At 37.6% G+C, this 18591-nt stretch overlaps 1 protein-coding gene across 2 annotated transcripts in view; it reads left to right on the forward strand.

Moving 5' to 3' along the window:
• DIPK1A (divergent protein kinase domain 1A) overlaps nucleotides 1-18591 on the forward strand; it is a 108720-nt gene that overhangs the window by 22693 nt on the left and 67436 nt on the right. The gene's annotated exons all lie outside the window — the stretch shown is intronic.

Consider the following 18591-nt stretch of genomic DNA (forward strand, 5'->3'; position numbering starts at 1 on the left):
CACATAAATATGCCTAATTAATTTTTGACAAAGAACCTAAAAGCAATTCAGAAGGAGGAGGAATATCTTTTTAATGAGTGGTGCTGAAGCAATTAGACATACATTGGCAAAAAAAAAAAACAAAAAAAAAACTTTACCTAAATCTTATATAAAAATGAACTCAAAATTTATCGTAGACATAAATGGAAAATATTAAACTATAAAACTTCCAGAAAAAAAGTGAAAATATTTGGGGCCTACAACTAGGCAAAAAGTTCTTAGGCTTGACACCAAAAACATGATCCGTAAAAGGAAAAATTGATAAATTTTATCTCATCACGATTAAAATCTTCTACTCTGCAAATGACCTTGTTAAGAGGATGCAAAGACAAGCTACAGATGGAGAAAAAAATGTTTGCAAGACACATATCAGACAGCGAACTAGTATCTAGAATATATAAAGAACCCTCAAAACTGTAAAAGACAATCAATCCAATTAGAAAATGGGAAAAAAACATGCACAGACATTTCACTGAAGAGGATATACAGATGGCAAATAAGCACATGAAAAGATGTTTGCCATTAGGGAAATGCAAATTAAAATTACAATGAGATATCATTGGAATAGCTAAAAAAAAAAAAATACAACACCAAATGCTGGCAAGGATGCAGAGAAGCTGCATTTTACATTGTTGGTGGAAATATAAAATGATACAGCCACTCTGGAAAACAGTTTGGCAGTTTCTTAAGAAACTAACCATGCAACTACCGTATAACCCAGCAATTAAACCCTTGGGCCTTTATCCCAGAGAAATGAAAACTTAATGCTATGGACTGAATTGCGCCCTCCCCCCCAATCATATGTTGAAGCCCTAACCCCACAATGTGGTAATTGAAGATGTGGCCTTTGGGAGATATTTAGGGTTAGATGAGGTCAAAAGGCAGGGTCCTCATGATAGGATGATAAGAAGAGACATCAGAGACCTTGCTCTTTTCTCTCTCTCTCTCTGCCATGTGAGGACACAGTGAGAAGGCATTTATCTTTAGACCAGGAAGAGATCTCTCACCAGAACCTGACCATGCTGGCCCTGATCTTGGACTTCTGGCCTCCAAACTATGAGAAAATAAATTTCTATGGTGAAGCCACCCAGTCTATGACATTTTGTTATGGCAGCCAGAGACGACGAATATGTTATGTTCACACAAACCTGTGTACAGATGTTTATAGTCTCTTCATTTGTAATAGTCCCAAACTGGAAATAACTCAGATGCCCTTCAATGGATGAGTGGTTAAAGAAATTGTGTTGTGTCTAAACCATGGAGTATTACTCAGTAGTAAAAAAGAATGAGCTCTTGAACATGCAACTACTTGGATGGACCTCAAGGATATCATGCTGAGTAAAAAGCCAATCTCCAAAGGCTAATATTACATGATTCCATTTATATAACATTCATGGTATAACCTGATTATGGGTATGGAAAGCAGATGAGTGGTGGCCAGGGAATAGGGAAGGGATGAGGAAAGGGCGGCTGTAGCTATAAAGGGGTAGTATTAAGGAGTCCTATGGTGATGGTACAGTTACGTATGTTGATTGTGGTAGTGGTTACATAAAGTCACACATGTGATAGAATTGGATAGAGTTGCACGCACACATACACACACACACACACACACACACACACACACATGAGTGCATATATGCCAGTAAAAATGAATAAGCTCTGGACTATAAAAATGCCAATTTCCTGGTTTTGATGTTGTGCTGTTGTTAGTTATGCAAGATATTAATGTTGGAAATGCTTGGTGAAGAGTACATGGGATCTCCATGTATGTTTCTTAGCACCTTCCTGTGAATCTATAAATATTTCAACTTAAAAGTTAAAAAAAATAATTTGGTGAAGGTAGAAAGAAAAATAAGTTCCAAAAGAAAAATGAGAGATATAAAATTTCTGACCAGTCTGAACTAATTTTGAAATGGTTTTTTGAAATGGATAATAGTGGCTATCAAATTGCTAAAGAGTTTAAATTCCATTTGATACATTTAAGGTGACATAACAGCTTTCTTTTAAAATATTGATATTTATAATACATTAGCAATTACTCCTTTGCAACTACTTAAACTTATAGTGAAAAATTTTAGATGTCAATTTGAGAATGTGTGAGGGGATATATAGTTTTCAAAGTTTTCTTGGGGTTCTGCAAATAAAAAAGCTAGATTTCAGTAATATATTACCCCCACTGATGAAGGGGCTACATTCCAAAATTGTATTTTAAAAGAAATCAAAATCTGGGGCTCCTGGGTGGCGCAGTTGGTTAAGCATCCCACTCTTGATTTCGGTTCAGGTTGTGCTCTCAGGGTCAGGGGATGGAGCCCCGTGTTGGGCTCCAGGCTCAGTGTGGAGTCTGCTTGAGATTCTCTCTCCCTCTCCCTCTGTCCCTCCTGCTCATACTCTCTCTCTGTGTCTCAAATAAATAAATCTTTAAAAAAAAATCAAAATCTTAATTGCCAAAGGTAGTTGAAATAAATATTAAGAACCTGGGAGCTGCCAGTTAAGGGTAGGATTAAAAAGGAAGAAGTGTTGTACTGTGTTTAGGTGCTGTCATTGACCTTTAATGCCTATTTTTTGAATTAGTACAGTTGTGTTCGGTTGCTTTGTTCTAAACAGGCTAGAGAAAAAAGGAAAGGGAGGCAGGGGAGGGTTGTGTTTTTAGCAGTCTGTGTTAGGGAGGGCAGAGGGACAAGGGATGTTCATCACCCTAAAAGGACTACATCAGGTTTACCATTAGATAATGCATGATTTCAGACTTCCTGTTTCTACCTCCCAAAAAGAAAATCTCTCTTTATGCTTGGTGATGTCGCAATCTTAGTAAGGGGTTAAACCTTCCATTTTACCACTAGCTGACTTAATTAATATATACCAGAGCTTTGGGATTAGTTAATGTTACAGTGTAAATCAGCTGCAGTCACTTGATATATGTAAATTAATCTGATCATTTCCTAGTTGATAGAGGAGTGGAATGTGAAGGAAAGGGTTATTGTGGAATACAAGAGGGTGTTTGGGAAGGTGGGGAAGCAGAGTTATGCTTTGAAAGCTACAAATAGAAGCAGAAATTGAGGTATTTTGGTCCTGCTAATGGATTGCTTAACATGATTTATGAATGTTTTGGTTAATATTTTAAAATACTGCTGCCTGCTTTATTAAGGAATTTATATCTCTGAGGATTAATTAACCTAAAATAGATCCCATTAAATCAGATTAATATAAAAGTGGCCCATAGCTAGATCTACCAAATAAATTTGAAAGTCATTATGTTATGTAGACTTCCCTCCCCAAAGGTGATAGAAATTAACCATAGAAAATGATAGTATTGAGTTACAGATGTCTTATGTAGCAACTGTTTTTATTGAAGTTATTTTGAACTTAAAGAAAAGTGGAAAGAATTCTAATGTTACATGATATTAAGATTAGTAATATGCTTTATCCATGCTCATGGATCGGAAAAATTAACATAGTTAAAATGTCCATGCTACCCAGAGCAATCTACACTTTCAATGCTATCCCGATCAAAATACCGAGAACGTTTTTCAAAGAACTGGAACAAATAGTCCTTAAATTTGTATGGAACCAGAAAAGACCCCGAATCTCCAAGGAACTGTTGAAAAGGAAAAACAAAGCTGGGGGCATCACAATGCCGGATTTCGAGCTGTACTACAAAGCTGTGATCACAAAGACAGCATGGTACTGGCACAAAAACAGACACATAGACCAATGGAACAGAATAGAGAGCCCAGAAATGGACCCTCAGCTCTTTGGGCAACTAATATTTGATAAAGCAGGAAAAAACATCCGGTGGGAAAAAGACAGTCTCTTCAATAAATGGTGCTGGGAAAATTGGACAGCTACATGCAAAAGAATGAAACTTGACCACTATCTCACACCATACACAAAAATAAACTCCAAATGGATGAAAGACCTCGATGTGAGACAGGAATCCATCAAAATTCTAGAGGAGAACATAGGCAGCAACCTCTACGACATCGGCCAAAGCAACCTTTTTCATGATACATCCCCAAAGGCAAGAGAAACAAAAGACAAAATGAATTTATGGGACTTCATCAAGATTAAAAGTTTCTGCACAGCCAAGGAAACAGTCAGAAAAACTAAGAGGCAGCCCACGGAATGGGAGAAGATATTTGCAAATGACACTACAGATAAAGGACTGGTATCCAAGATCTACAAAGAACTTCTCAGACTCAATACACAAGAAACAAATAAACAAATCAAAAAATGGGCAGAAGATATGAACAGACACTTTTCCAATGAAGACATACAAATGGCTAACAGACACATGAAAAAATGTTCAAAATCATTAGCCATCAAGGAAATTCAAATCAAAACCACACTGAGATACCACCTTACGCCAGTTAGAATGGCAAAAATAGACAAGGCAAGAGACAACAATTGTTGGAGAGGATGTGGAGAAAGGGGATCCCTCCTACATTGTTGGTGGGAATGCAAGCTGGTACAGCCACTCTGGAAAACCGTGTGGAGGTCCCTTAAAAAGTTAAAAATTGAGCTACCCTATGATCCAGCCATTGCACTACTGGGTGTTTACCCCAAAGATACAGACGTGGTGAAGAGAAGGGCCATATGCACCCCAATGTTCATAGCAGCAATGTCCACAATAGCTAAATCGTGGAAGGAGCCGAGATGCCCTTCAACAGATGACTGGATTAAGAAGTTGTGGTCCATATATACAATGGAATATTACTCAGCAATCAGAAAGAACGAGTTCTCAACATTTGCTACAACATGGACGGCACTGGAGGAGATAATGCTTAGTGAAATAAGTCAAGCAGAGAAAGACAACTATCATATGATTTCTCTCATCTATGGAACATAAGAACTAGAATGATCAGTAGGGGAAGAAAGGGAGATTTCTCTCATCTATGGAACATAAGAACTAGAATGATCAGTAGGGGAAGAAAGGGATAAAGAAAGGGGGGGTAATCAGAAGGGGGAATGAAACATGAGAGACTATGGACTATGAGAAACAAACTGAGGGCTACAGAGGGGAGGGGGGTGGGGGAATGGGATAGACCGGTGATGGGTAGTAAGGAGGGCACATATTGCATGGTGCACTGGGTGTTATACACAACTAATGAATCATCGAGCCTTACATCGAAAACCGGGGATGTACTGTATGGTGACTAGCATAATATAATAAAAAATCATTATTTAAAAAAAAAGAAAAGAAAAAGATTAGTAATATGCTTTAGCATTTCAAGCCTGTGATTTGCCTTGTATCAAGCTCTTTTGTCTTTATTAGCCTTATTTTTTTCATTTATTGGTGAGATGATAATGATGGTTGATAGGAGAGTTTTTTCTTATCTCCCTAGTAACAATATTTTCAGTAATAAAAGAGGAATGTTTTAGCTTCCTCATAAAATGTTATGATATCCAAAAATTAATAAAGTTTTCAATGGCTTTTAAAAGACACATTATGGGGGCACCTGGGTAGCGCAGTCGTTAAGTGTCTGCCTTCGGCTCAGGGCGTGATCCCGGCATTCCGGGATCGAGTCCCACATTGGGCTCCTGGGCTGGGAGCCTGCTTCTTCCTCTCCCTCTCCCCCTGCCTGTGTTCCCTCTCTCGCTGGCTGTCTCTCTGTCACATAAATAAATAAAATCTTTTAAAAAAAATAAAAGACACATTATGGCCATCTATGTTGTGTGCTTGCCTATTTCAAGAACTTTTTGAAGTCAGATTAGTGACACGGCCAATTTTTGCCTTCAAACTGTCTATTTCTCTTTGCATATGTTTATGAATACCTTGGAGAAATCAACGTATTTTTTTCATATTGAAAGCTGTTACTATATCCATTACATAAATATTTCTCAAAATTGATAGACCAAGTTATTTTTCAATTCTGTCATATTGAATATAGAAAATGTCATGTTATATGATGATAAACAAATGCTTTAACAAGCTACAAAGTCACACAAAATTTCTTTTTCGCTTTCTATTAAAAAATGGCATATTTATGTTATCTAATGTGAAAAAGTTTCTTCTAATATTTTTGTAGAACTTTGAATAAGAAAACAGTTAACATTTTTACTTGAGGCAAGGGGCTAGACAGAATAACACAATGGAGATATAGATCGATGCTATCTGTGTTTACTAAAGTTAGCTGCACAGTCTTCCTGTATGTATAAACACTTTCAAGAGGCAAGTGGTAAATGTATGTCTAGGGACATGAAGAGATGCCCTTCAACTAAGTGGGTGGGTGTAGCTTAGATTCTCACATCAGGCCGTCTCCATAGGGAAGTGGTATGAATTATAGCATCATCGGGAGGCTGCTTCACCTAGTGTAGATGTGGGGAGAAGTGGAGGTAGGGAATAGCCGTAGGTCATGTTTTAAGATTATGACTGTATTAGGAACCCTTAATACTCATTAAGTATACAGTTCTATAATATTGGCAAGTATGTTTTTACCTCTATTATAAAGAATGGCATTTAAGGCTAAATAATCTTCATGTCAAATGGTTCAAAAAAAGGGGGGTAATCAGAAGGGGGAATGAAGCATGAGAGACTATGGACTCTGAGAAACAAACTGAGGGCTTCAGCAGGGAGGGGGGTGGGGGAATGGGATAGGCTGGTGATGGGTAGTAAGGAGGGCATGTATTGCATGGTGCACTGGGTGTTATACGCAACTAATGAATCATGGAACTTTACATCAAAAACCAGGGATATACTGTATGGTGACTAACATAATATAATAAAAATATTATTAAAAGAAAAAAAGAAAACCACTTAAAACAAATGTATGGTTTAATAAATTATTATAAGACAAATACCTTGCAGCCATCACTACATCAAGAAATAAAACCCTAGAAGTCTAAAAAAAAAAAAAACTTTGAAATTCCTTATAAATGAAGGATGATGGAAGCACCCCTCAGGTCAAGGTGTGATTTTTAACCCTGAAATGGACCTTTGACACAAACTGACAGTGTACTTAGGTACCATATCTGCAACTTGGGAAGGTATCTGCTAAGTGATACTTTTCTGAACAGAGAAATATCTGATTTAAGATTAGAAGCTAAGTACAGATCAATAGTCCAGTCAATCATGTTTCTTTTGCCAACCTAAACTTTATTAAAACTTTACTGGCATCCATATTAAATAATCAATACTTGTCAGTACAACTTTTGAAAATAATAACATTCTCTAGAGGAAGGTTTGAAGAAAAGCGACATCTACGCACAATCAAGAACCTTCTCACTGATCTTCATTTTTGACAAAATTGCTTAGTCTCTCCCCGCTTCTTCCATTATGGCATAAGTAGGAACACTCACTCTGACTTCTTGTCTCATTTGAGACCAATCTGTTGAGACTTCTACCAAATTTTCCATGTAGCCAGTTGTTAAAAAGCTGTCAAACAACAAACAATCCTAAAATTTGTGTGGAACCACAAAAGACCCCAAATAGCCAAAGCTATGACAAAGAAAAGCAAAACTGGAGGCCTTACAATTCCAGACTTCAAGTTATATTACAAAGCTGTAGTGATCAAAACAGTATGGTACCGGCACAAAAATAGACACATATATCAATGGAACAGAATAGAAAACCCAGAAATAAACCCCCAATTATAAGATCACTTAATCTTCAACAAAGTAAATCTTTAAAAAAAATAAACTAAGGTGGCTCAGTGGCTTAAACGTCTGACTCTTGGTTTCAGTTCAGGTCATGATCTCACGGGTCATGAGATCAAGCCTTGTGTCAGTCTCCCCATTCAGCAGGGAGTCTGCTTGAGATTCTTTCCCTCTGCCCCTTCCCCCACTTGTGCATGCTTGCATGCATGCTCTCTCTCTTTTTCTCAAATAAGTAAATCTTTAAAAAAAAAAAAAACTCTTGGGGATTACATCAAAATAAAAATCTTCTGCATGGCAAAGGAAACAGTCAACAAAACTAAAAGGCAACCTATGGAATGGGAGAAGATATTTGCAAATGACATATCTGATAAAGGTTTAGTATCCAAAATATATAAAGAACTTATAAAACTCAACACCCAGAAAACAAATAATCTAATTTAAAAATGGACAGAAGACATGAACAGGCATTTTTTCAAAGAAGACATTCAGATGGCCAACGGACACATGAAAAGATGTTCATTATCACTAATCAGGGAAATGCAGATCAAAACTACAAGGTGATATCACCTCACACCTGTCAGAATAGCTAAAATCAACAACATAAGAAACAACAGGTGTTGGCAAGGATGTGAAAAAAAGGAATACTTTTGCACTGTTGGTGGGAATGCAAACTGGTGCAGCCACTGTGGAAAAGAGTATGGAGGTTTCTCAAAAAGTTAAAAATTGAACTACCCTGTGATCTAGAAATCGCACTACTGCGTATTTACCCCAAAAATACAAAAACAGTAATTCAAAGAGATACATGCACTGCTATGTTTATAGCAGCATTATTTACAATAGCCAAGATGTGGAAGCAGCCCAAGTGTCCATGGATGATGAATGGATAAAGAAGATGTGGCATACACAGACACACACACACACACACACACACACACACACACACGGAGTATTATTCAGCTATAAAAAGAATGAAATCTTGCCATTTGCAGTGACATGGATGGAGCTAGAGAGTATAATGCCAAGCAAAATAAGTCAGAGAAAGACTAATACCATATGATTTCACCGATACGTGGGATTTAAAAAACAAAACAAATAAGCAAAGGAGAAAAGAGAGAGAGAAACCGAGAAACAGACTTGTAACTATAGAGAACAAACTGATGGTTACCGGAGGGGAGGTGGTTGGAGTGATGAGTTAAATAGGTGATGGGGGGACACCTGGGTGGCTCAGTTGTTAAGCATCTGCCTTCGGCTCAGGTCGTAATCCCGGCATTCTGGGATCGAGCCCCACATCAGGCTCCTCTGCTGGGAGCCTGCTTCCTCCTCTCCCACCCCCACTGCTTGTGTTCCCTCTCTCGCTGGCTGTCTCTCTGTCAAAAAAATAAATAAATAATCTTTAAAAAAATAAATAGGTGATAGGGATTGAGGAGTGCACTCGTCTTGATGAGCGCTGGGGGATGTATGGAATTGTTGAATCACTCTATTGTACACCCGAAACTAATGTAACATGATCTGAGCCAAAGGCAGATACTCAACTGACTGAGCCACCCAGGTGCCGCCCGCTCTGTGAGTCTTTATTAAAAACATGTGTGAGGGGGCAGAGGGTTGGGAGGGTGTTCTGTTCATATATAGCTTTCTAAAGTGATTAAGCAAAAGCCAAAGAAGATTATCATCGCCCCATGCCGTAAAGCCCCCAGTATGACAATGTGGCAGGGATAAAATGGTGGTTAAGGACATCAGCTTGGGAGTCAGACACACCAGGATTAGGTCCTGGCTTGACCACATTTGTGCTGTTTGCCTTTAGACAGTATACTCAGCCTACATTTCCTTAGCTGTAAAATGAAGATGATAAAATTATTTCATGGAGTTAGGAGAATGAAATGAAATAACGTATGTAGTGAACCTTACTCTTACAGCTCATAAGATCAATGATAAGGGGAGGGATAAGAAAATCATTGTTTTTCTAACACCTTTTTAATTTTTTCAGATCAGAAAAGAGCAAATTCCCTATCCTGGACTGTTACTAGATCTCTAATTTTGTGAAGCTGTGAATTTGCTAAAGGTTAATCTGCAATTAGCTTAAAATCAGTTTGGCTATTAGCCTTCACAGTGTATTTTGGCATTTATTCAAGAGGGGCTGATTTTTCATGTGAAAGGTCAGAACCTTAACACAAAATAACAAGGAAAGGTACTGCTTCTTAACTTTTTACTGAAGTTTAAATGAATATGGAAAAGTGCATATTTGATCAAGAAATAGGACCTTGAGTGGTGCCTGGGTGGCTCAGTTGGTTAAGCATCTGACTCTTGATTTTTGGCTCAGGACATGGTCTCAGGGTCGTGAGATTGAGCCCCATGTCGGGCTCCATGCTGGGCATGGAGCCTGCTTGAGATTCTCTCTCTCCCTGTCCCTCTGCTGCTCCCACCTTAAAAAAAAAGTTAAAAAAAAAAAAAAGAAAGAAATAGAACTTGTCAGCACTCTAGAAGCCCCCTGTATGTTCTCTTTCTGTCACCCCCACCCCCTGCAATGGTAACCACTATCCTGACTTCTGATGGAAGAGATTAGTTTTGTCTGTTACTGTTTTGGTTTATATATATGGACTCATGTCTTTTGGGTTTGGCCTCTTGCTTAGCGTTGTTTTGTGAGACTCATCCTTACTGTCACGTGTAATTATACACATTTACTCTCATTGCTGTGTAGTATTTTATGTGTGAGCATACTCCAACTTATTTATCCTTCCTACTGTTAACGGATGTTTGGTTTGCGTCCAGTTTTTAGCTTTTACAAATATTGAAGCTGTGAACATTTTAATACTTGTCTTTTGGTGAATATTTATAAGCATTTCTATTAGAGTGGAATTGCTGGGTCATACATATGCCTACATTCAGTTTTAACAAATGATTACAATCAGTTTTCCAAAAGGATTGTACCAGTTTGTACCACCAACAGTGTATGAGTATTCCATTCATTGCTCCATATCCTCACTGATACTTGCTGTTGTACATCATCTTCATTTTAGATGTTCTCATGTGTGTAGAATAATATCACATTGTGGTTTTAATTTGCATTTGCCTGATGACTAATGAAGCTGGACATTTTTGCAGGTTTATTTGCCATTTGGATAGCCTCTTTTGGAAAGTCACACAAGTTCAAGTCTTTTGTTCACATTTCTGTTGCGTGGTCTATATTTTTCTAATTGATTCACAGAAATTCTCTGTGTAAAATCTACATGAGTCATTTTCAGATATATTATTGTTATATCTTCTCCTTTTGTGGGTTGTCATTTTGCTGTATTAATGGTGTCTCTTGATGAACATAAATTCTTAATGTAATCAGATTTATCAATTTTTTCTTTTGTGGTCGAAGTTTTCATGTCCTATTTAAGAGGATACAAATACACTTAGAATTGTAGTCCACTAGGGATCAGTCTTTGGAAATGGTGTAATGAGAGGTTAAGACAGTTTTCCTCCCGACTGGATAGTCAGAGGATCTTTGCTGAGATTTTTCAAAAAGCAGCATGAATATATTGGTGATGGTTGGGTCATTCACTAGCCCCAAAAGAGACTGAAGGAGCATTTTAAGACCTGTTTTTCTTTCCTGATTTGCTGCTTGATCCCAGCACAGTAAAGCAGGTATGGATTTTTATTGCGATTCCCATAACCTGAAAGTCATGTCTGCTAGAGTTGGATAAAAGTATAATATGCTGTCACTGTGAAGAACTACTTGCAAATTATTCATGGTTGGTTAGTCACCAGTAAATGTGCTATAAGGAAGTTGGAGTGATTGGAGAAAGATGTTGATCTGACAGTATCTAGCTTTGGGTTTTGTATGAAAGGTTCAAAAAACTGAAGCTCAATAATAATATATCACCTTACATTTATAGAACGGTTTGCAGAATAGTTTCATTTACAGTATCTCATTTTGATCCTTATGGTCACTAGCATTGCAAGGTTTTCAAGACAGATACTATTTTCCCAGTTTAACAGAGGGGAAAACCCAGAACTTCAGATCAGTTAATTAGCCTGATAAATAATTTGATAAAACTGATAACCCAGTAGTCTTATTGCTCTGACCCAACCACTTTTACAAGACTGCTCTAGGCAAATTAAACCAGAGATACAGACAACCCCAAGATATGATTTATTCTCTCAAAGGAATATAAAGCTTCAGTGTTTAATCAGAACAAAAATATTTTAGGTCTGACAAACGAGCTGGATCTTGGAGGCGTTTCAGCTCATAGAGTTTGATCATCTCACATTTTCTTGTTGTCTTCTCTTTACAGCCATCAGTTGGTTCGCTCTTTACAATGCCTTAATCCCTTTCTCTCGCACCTTATAAATGAACTTGTGTTTGATGTCTGTTAGCAAAGGGACAGAGGACTTAAGTGCAATTAAACTGGACATAAAAACTGGTGAGAATTTAACTTTATAACTCAGAGGTCATCAAATTTGCATGAGCCTACTCAATTGTAAAATCCTGGAAGCTGGTGGTTGCAGGGACTATGTTTATACTTTTCAGTTTTCCCTAGAGTAGCTAACAGTGAATTGTTCATAATGAACATCTATAGTCTGTAGGAACTGACAGTTGTTTCAAGTAGAAAAGTGAAGGTAGAAGCTGTTTCTCCTAATGGCAGATTTAAAAAAAATATATCTAAATGACCTGTTTATTAAAAGGCTCGAACATAAATCATCCAGGCCCATATATAACAGCATTCAGTAAAGCAATAGATCGGGGTTCTTCATATCTGATAGAAATGCGTGGTACTCATATGGTGGTTCTGGCAGAGATAGACTGAACAGCCACTCAGCTTCTTTTATGCTCTTCTCTGTTCCCTTTGCAGAAAAATTGGACTTGGGTTTTCAAAGCTACCTACTTGGTTAAATGAATGCAGAAAGATGTGATCTAAATCACCATAAATTCAGCTGTGTACTGCCATTTTCTCATGATAGTGTCCTTCTCTCTGACTATACAGAGCCAAATCTACTGCTTTTTTATAGTGGACGTATTTTCTGGGTTTTAACTTGTTTAGTTAAGTATGGATCGATGTGTTTATTTCTTTGCTCTGTTATTTCAGTGTTCTAAGATAATAAGGATTAGATAAAGGTCTTATCGTCAAGTTAGCTGGAATTGTGTTTTAAATGATGGAATGGGGTGCCTGGGTGGCTCAGTTGGTTAAGCGTCCAACTCTTGGTGTCAGCTCAGGTCGTGATCTCAGAGTCCTGAGACTGAGTCCTGCATCAGGCTCCACTCTCAGTGGGGAGTCTGCTTCTCTCTCCCTCTCCCTCTGTTCCTCCCCCTGCCAAACACACACACTCTGTCTCTAAGATAAATAAATAAATCCTTAAACAATGGAATAAATTAATTCCTAAATATAATGATCCCGATCCAACCCACTTGTTTTATAGGTAAGGAAGAAACAAGGCCCAAGTCACACACTTAGCCATTAGCAGAGCTAAGATTTAATGCCTGGTCTGATGATCTTGATTTCAGTGACCTACCACTTTAAATATACTGGGTCATAATTTTTAAAGACTCTTTCCAAATTTAAAGATACAGGATTTCTTAGATGTGTTTTAATAGTTTGGAATCCAGTTCTAGCCTCATTTTACTTTGGTGACTCTGGGACTTAAAATACATAGTCCTTTTAAGAACTATTATGGCAGGGTCACAAAATAAAAGTATATTGCCATTTCTAGTAAAATACTGATTGAGGAAGAGCCTATGACATTCAAGTTTCAGAGTAAATAAAAAGAGTTTGAGTTACAAGCAACATGCTCTTTTAAATATTATTTAGAAAGATAGTACTGCTTAATAGAAAGGTGGAAAGATTATTGAACTGGGAGTCTCAAGACCTGCATTTTGTACTGTCCTCAACTAGCTGTGTGACTGTGGGCAGATGACTTTCTCTGGGCTTTGGTTTGCTTGTCTGTACAGTAAGGAATGAGGGCTAGAACTGTAACTCTCTCTCCAGTAACTAACTCTCAGTATTGCAGAATGTGAGAAATTAAGCAGAGCAAGTTTGTTGTCAGAAGTCCTTAGACATGAAAATGATCTGTGCTTAATATTCTTTATCTTGACACTACTAAGTAACCACAGACCAGCCAGCCAGCAATCAATCTCCATCTGTAGGGCAGCCACTGTTGTCCATGTATAGAAGTCTGGAGAAGGGCCAGATTTTATTTTTGCCAGAAACACTCTTGGCAACTCTGTATCCCTAGAGATGTCTGTTTAATTTTGCGGTGCGGTGCATGGTTTAGTGAAAAAGAAAAGGAATGCTGAGCTATTCCATTCTGAATATTCTCAGAGACAGCTTATGTTCTTTGTTTCCATACTATCTATGTTTCAAGATGTTCTGAGGGTAGAGGTGAGCCAAAATGAAATGAAAAGAGGAAGGCGAGCAACCTTCCACAGTGTATGCTGACTCTGGAAATGAATTTGAACTGTATGAGCGATCTGTGTATTTACGTATATTGAAAACTTTTGATTATGTATGTAGTATTAAATGTCTTGCAGATTTGTCATTTGACTTTCTTGTGCTAATTTTTTATTTTGAACTCGTCTCCTAGCTTTAAATTGTTTTTTTTAAAAAACTTTTTCTTTTATTTGTGGCATTTCCCACAGATAATTAGAAACTATCCCATTATCTTGCCTTCTGGAAATAAAGATAAAAGTATTTGAATTTGAATAAATTTTCCACTGATTTTTATTCATTTGTAAAGGTCCCAGTTAACAACTGGATTTAAAATTTACTTGTTTGAGAAAGTTTGTAACCAAAAGATGAATGTTGAAAATTAAATATCAGTTTCTTAAAGATTTATTTATTCCATAGGAATAAATCTAGTTGAAGTCCCATTTACAGATCTTCCTCGACTTAACAACTGGGCTATATCCTGATCAACCGCTAGTAAACCGACAGTGCATTACTGCACCTGGCCTCGTAGCTTAGTCTAGCCTACCTGAAAGGTACTGAATGCACTTATATTAGCCTACAGTTGGGCAAATCGTCTGACACAAGGCCTGTGATCAGGCGCTGAACATCTCATGTAATTTATGGAATACTGTGCTGGAAGTGAAAAACAGACTGGTCGTTCGGGTACAGAATGGTTGTCAGCGTATCAATTGTTTACCCTCGTATTTGGGTGGCTGACTGGGAGCTTGGGGCTGCCGCTGCCCAGCGTCACAAGAGAGGGTAGTACTGAACACTGCTGGCCTGGGAAAAGACCACCATTCACAATTCGAAGTGCAATTTCTACTGAATGTATGTCACTCTTGCACCGTTGTAAGGTCATACCATTGACATCGGAGACCATCTGCAGTTAAAATGTCATTCATTGTATGTCACCAATGATCTCCATCCTTCATTTTCTTAGTTTTCTCAGTCTTTCAGATAGCTTTACCATACTTTTCTCCTAACTTCCATATCCACTTATTAACAAATCCTAGTAATTTTATTTTCATAATGTCTCTCGGATTTCACTGTTCGTCTCAGTGCATTTGGCCTGTCCTAGTCAAGGCCGGGCCTCGACTGCTGCAGCAGCTTCCCAGGTAGGCTCCCCGCCCTCGGTGTTCCCTCTCCCAAAGTAAGCTCAAATCCAGATCAGTCTTGAAACAACACTTTAAACATCACTAGGCTCTATCTGGTTAGAAATCTTAAGACTTCTTAATTCAGTTCTCAACACTGGCAGGCATTTAAAGCCCTCTGTATGTAATATTTTCCCTTCCAACTGAATTAATTCAGCAAATAAAGTTTTGAGCATCTGTGTGGGAGACACTGCTCAAAGGTAAAAATAAATACAATTTAGCTTCCTGCGGATATATAATATTAGCATTGATGTTAACATCTCCAGGATTTTTTTTCCATTTCAAAACTAGTTCTACTTCATTCCATTCTACTTAAACTGTTCTTGGCTAAGGTAATCAGTGATCTCCTTATTGCCAGAGTCATCAGGCAGTTTTCCATTCTAATTGTTTACTTTTTTATGCCATTGGAGACTGTTGACCAGGCCTGCTTTCTTGACACTTTTCCTTCCTCAGTTTCTAAGTGTAGAAACTATTTACATTTTCTATTTCTCCTTGGAACTTTTTTTTTAATTAAAAACAATTTTTTTTTGTAATCTGTATACCCAAGGTGGGGCTTGAACTCACACCCCCGAGATCAAGAGTCACATGTTCTACTGGCTGAGCCAGCCAGGCATCTCGAACTTTTTTTTTTTTAAGGAACATAGTTTCATTTTGTTAATCTTCTTTATTTTAGGTTGTTCTCTTTTTTATTAGTTTCTGTATTCTTCCTTTCCTTCTACCTCCTTGATTTTTTTTTTCTGTTCTTTTTCTAACTTCTTGAGGTGTACGTTTAGCTATTTAATTTTTTAAAAAATAGACTTTAGGGGCACCTGGGTGGCTAAATCAGTTGAGTGTCCGACCCTTGATTTCAGCTCAGATCATGATCTCGGGGTTAAGAGATCAGGCCCCTCGTTGGACTCTGTGCTGGGTGTGGAGCCTGCTTAAGATTCTCTCTCTCCCTCTCTCCCTGCCCTTCCCTCCCCAAAATAGACTTTATTTTTATAGCATTTTGGATCTATAGCAGAATTGATCAGAAAGTAGAGTTCCCATATACCCAACACACATGCAGCCTCCTGCACTATTAAGGTCCCCCACCAGAGTGGTTCATTTGTTAAGATGATGAACCTACAGTGATACTTCATTATCACCCAAAGTCTGTAGTTCACATTAGAGTTCATTCTTGGTGTTGTACATTGTATGGGTTTGGACAAAAGCATAATGGTATGTAGCCACCTTTACAATATCATATAAATAGTTACACTGCCCTGAAAATCCTCTGAGCTCCCCCCATTCTTCTCTCCCACCCTCTAATCCTTGGTTACCACTGTTCTTTTTATTGTCTCTATATTTTGCCTTTTTCCCAAAGGTCATATACTTGAAATCAATCAGATAGGCTTCTTCCACTTAATGGTAAGCATTTAAGGTCCCTCCATGGCTTTTCATGGCTTGATAGCTGACCTCTTTTTAAGGCTGAATAATATCCATTATCTGACTGCACCACAGTTATTTAACCACTCCTGTAATGAAGGACATCTTGGTTACTTCCAAATTTTGGCAGCTATGAGTAAAGCTGCTATAAACATAGTGCGCAGGTTTTTGGGTACACATAAGTTTTCAGTTCATTTGGGTAAATACCAAGGAGCATGACTGCTGGATTGAATGGTAAGAGCATGTTTCATTTTGTAAGAAATTGCTGAACCGTTTTTCAAAGTGAGTGTACGATTTAGCATTCCCGTCAGCAATGTGAGAGTTCCTGTTGATCCATATCCTCGCCAGTTTTTGGTATTGTCAGTGTTTTGAATTTTAGCCAATCTAATAAATGCATAGTGGTGTCTCATTGTTGTTCTAATGTGCAGTTCCCTAATGGCATATAATGTGGAACATCTTTTCATATGTTTATTTGCCATCTGTGAATCTTCTTTGGTGAGGTGTCTTCAGATCTTTTGGCTCTGTGATTTTCAACTTCTTTTCTGACCTGTGCATTTAAGGCTAACGATTCCCTGTTAGTGCTTTAGTTGCTTATTAATATTGAATTTTTGAACCCTTTGAATTTTGTTGAGGCAAAATTTATACCTCAGCACTAAAAAAAAGTTCCATGTATGTGTGAAAATAACATGTATGTAGCAGTGTTGGGTGAAATATTCTGTATTAAGTCAAGTTTCCAAATCATGTTGTCACATCGTTCAAATCTTTTCCAGTCTTACTGATTTTTTTTGGTCTAATTACTCTACCAGTTATTGAGAGAGGTGTTCAAATCTCCCACCATTATTGTGAATTTGCCAATTTCCTATTATAGTTCTGTCGTTTTTGCTTTATGTATCTTGAGGTTGTAAAATTGGAACCTGTTAATCCCAAAATGCTATATTTCATGATGATTTCTCATTTTATCATTAGGATGTATCCCTTGAAGTCTATTTTGGCTGGTACCAATATAGTTATACTGTCACCCATCACACCAGCTATAGCTGGTTTGTATTTGATTAGCATAGCTTTTTCCATTCTTTTACTTTCAGCCTTTTTGTATTCTTAAATTAGATGTGAGTCTTATGAATAGCACATCATTGGATTTTGTTTTGTTTTGTTTTTGTCTTTGAGAATCTTTGTCTTTTAACAGGCTGAAAATTTTTGTTTCTTAGCAGCATTTTGTTCATTCATATTTTATGTTACTGATCTGTTTGAGTTTAAATCTGCTATCTTGTTTTGCCTCCCTTAGTTTACGTAATACTACTGCGTTGGTTCTCTTCACACCTTTCCAAGTGTTTATTTGTGTGTGTGTGTGGGGGGGGGGTTGCCATTTTCTCTTCACTACTTAAATGCTTACAATCCCCATGATCTTATTATTCGCCTTTTATTTTTCTTACTGTATTTACTTGCCGTAAGTGGCTTTATTCATACTCATAATTTCCACTACTTATTTGCTGGGCTGTAAGCCTCAGTATTCAAATGCCTCCTGAACTTCACCAGTTGGAAACCCTGTCACCACCCCAGATTGATCATATCCCAAACCGTACTTACCTTCTTTTACTCTAAAACTGGTCCACTTTCTATATTTCTTGGATTGGTAAATATCACTACCTTTCCTCTTTCAGTATATCCTCATCTCTGCTCCCTGCATATCCAGTCTCCAGATCTTAGCGTCATCTCATTTCTGTTTCCAAAGCCACTGCCTTATTTTAGGTCTTTATCGTAATTTGCCTAGCTCATTATAACAGTCTTCTGAATGGCCCTGCTGCATTTATTCTTACATCACTACATTTTATTTTCCATTGCTTTCAGAATGACCTTAAAGGGTTTAAGCAGAATGCCATTAGATTTGCGTCTTAGATATGTAACTGAAAATTTCTGGTGAATATGGCAGATAGTTATTTAAGTCTAACGGCTATGTCCTTTCATCTCTAGTAGAT

The sequence above is a fragment of the Ursus arctos genome, unplaced genomic scaffold (genome assembly GCF_023065955.2).
Source record: "Ursus arctos isolate Adak ecotype North America unplaced genomic scaffold, UrsArc2.0 scaffold_12, whole genome shotgun sequence".
Taxonomy (NCBI): domain Eukaryota; kingdom Metazoa; phylum Chordata; class Mammalia; order Carnivora; family Ursidae; genus Ursus; species Ursus arctos.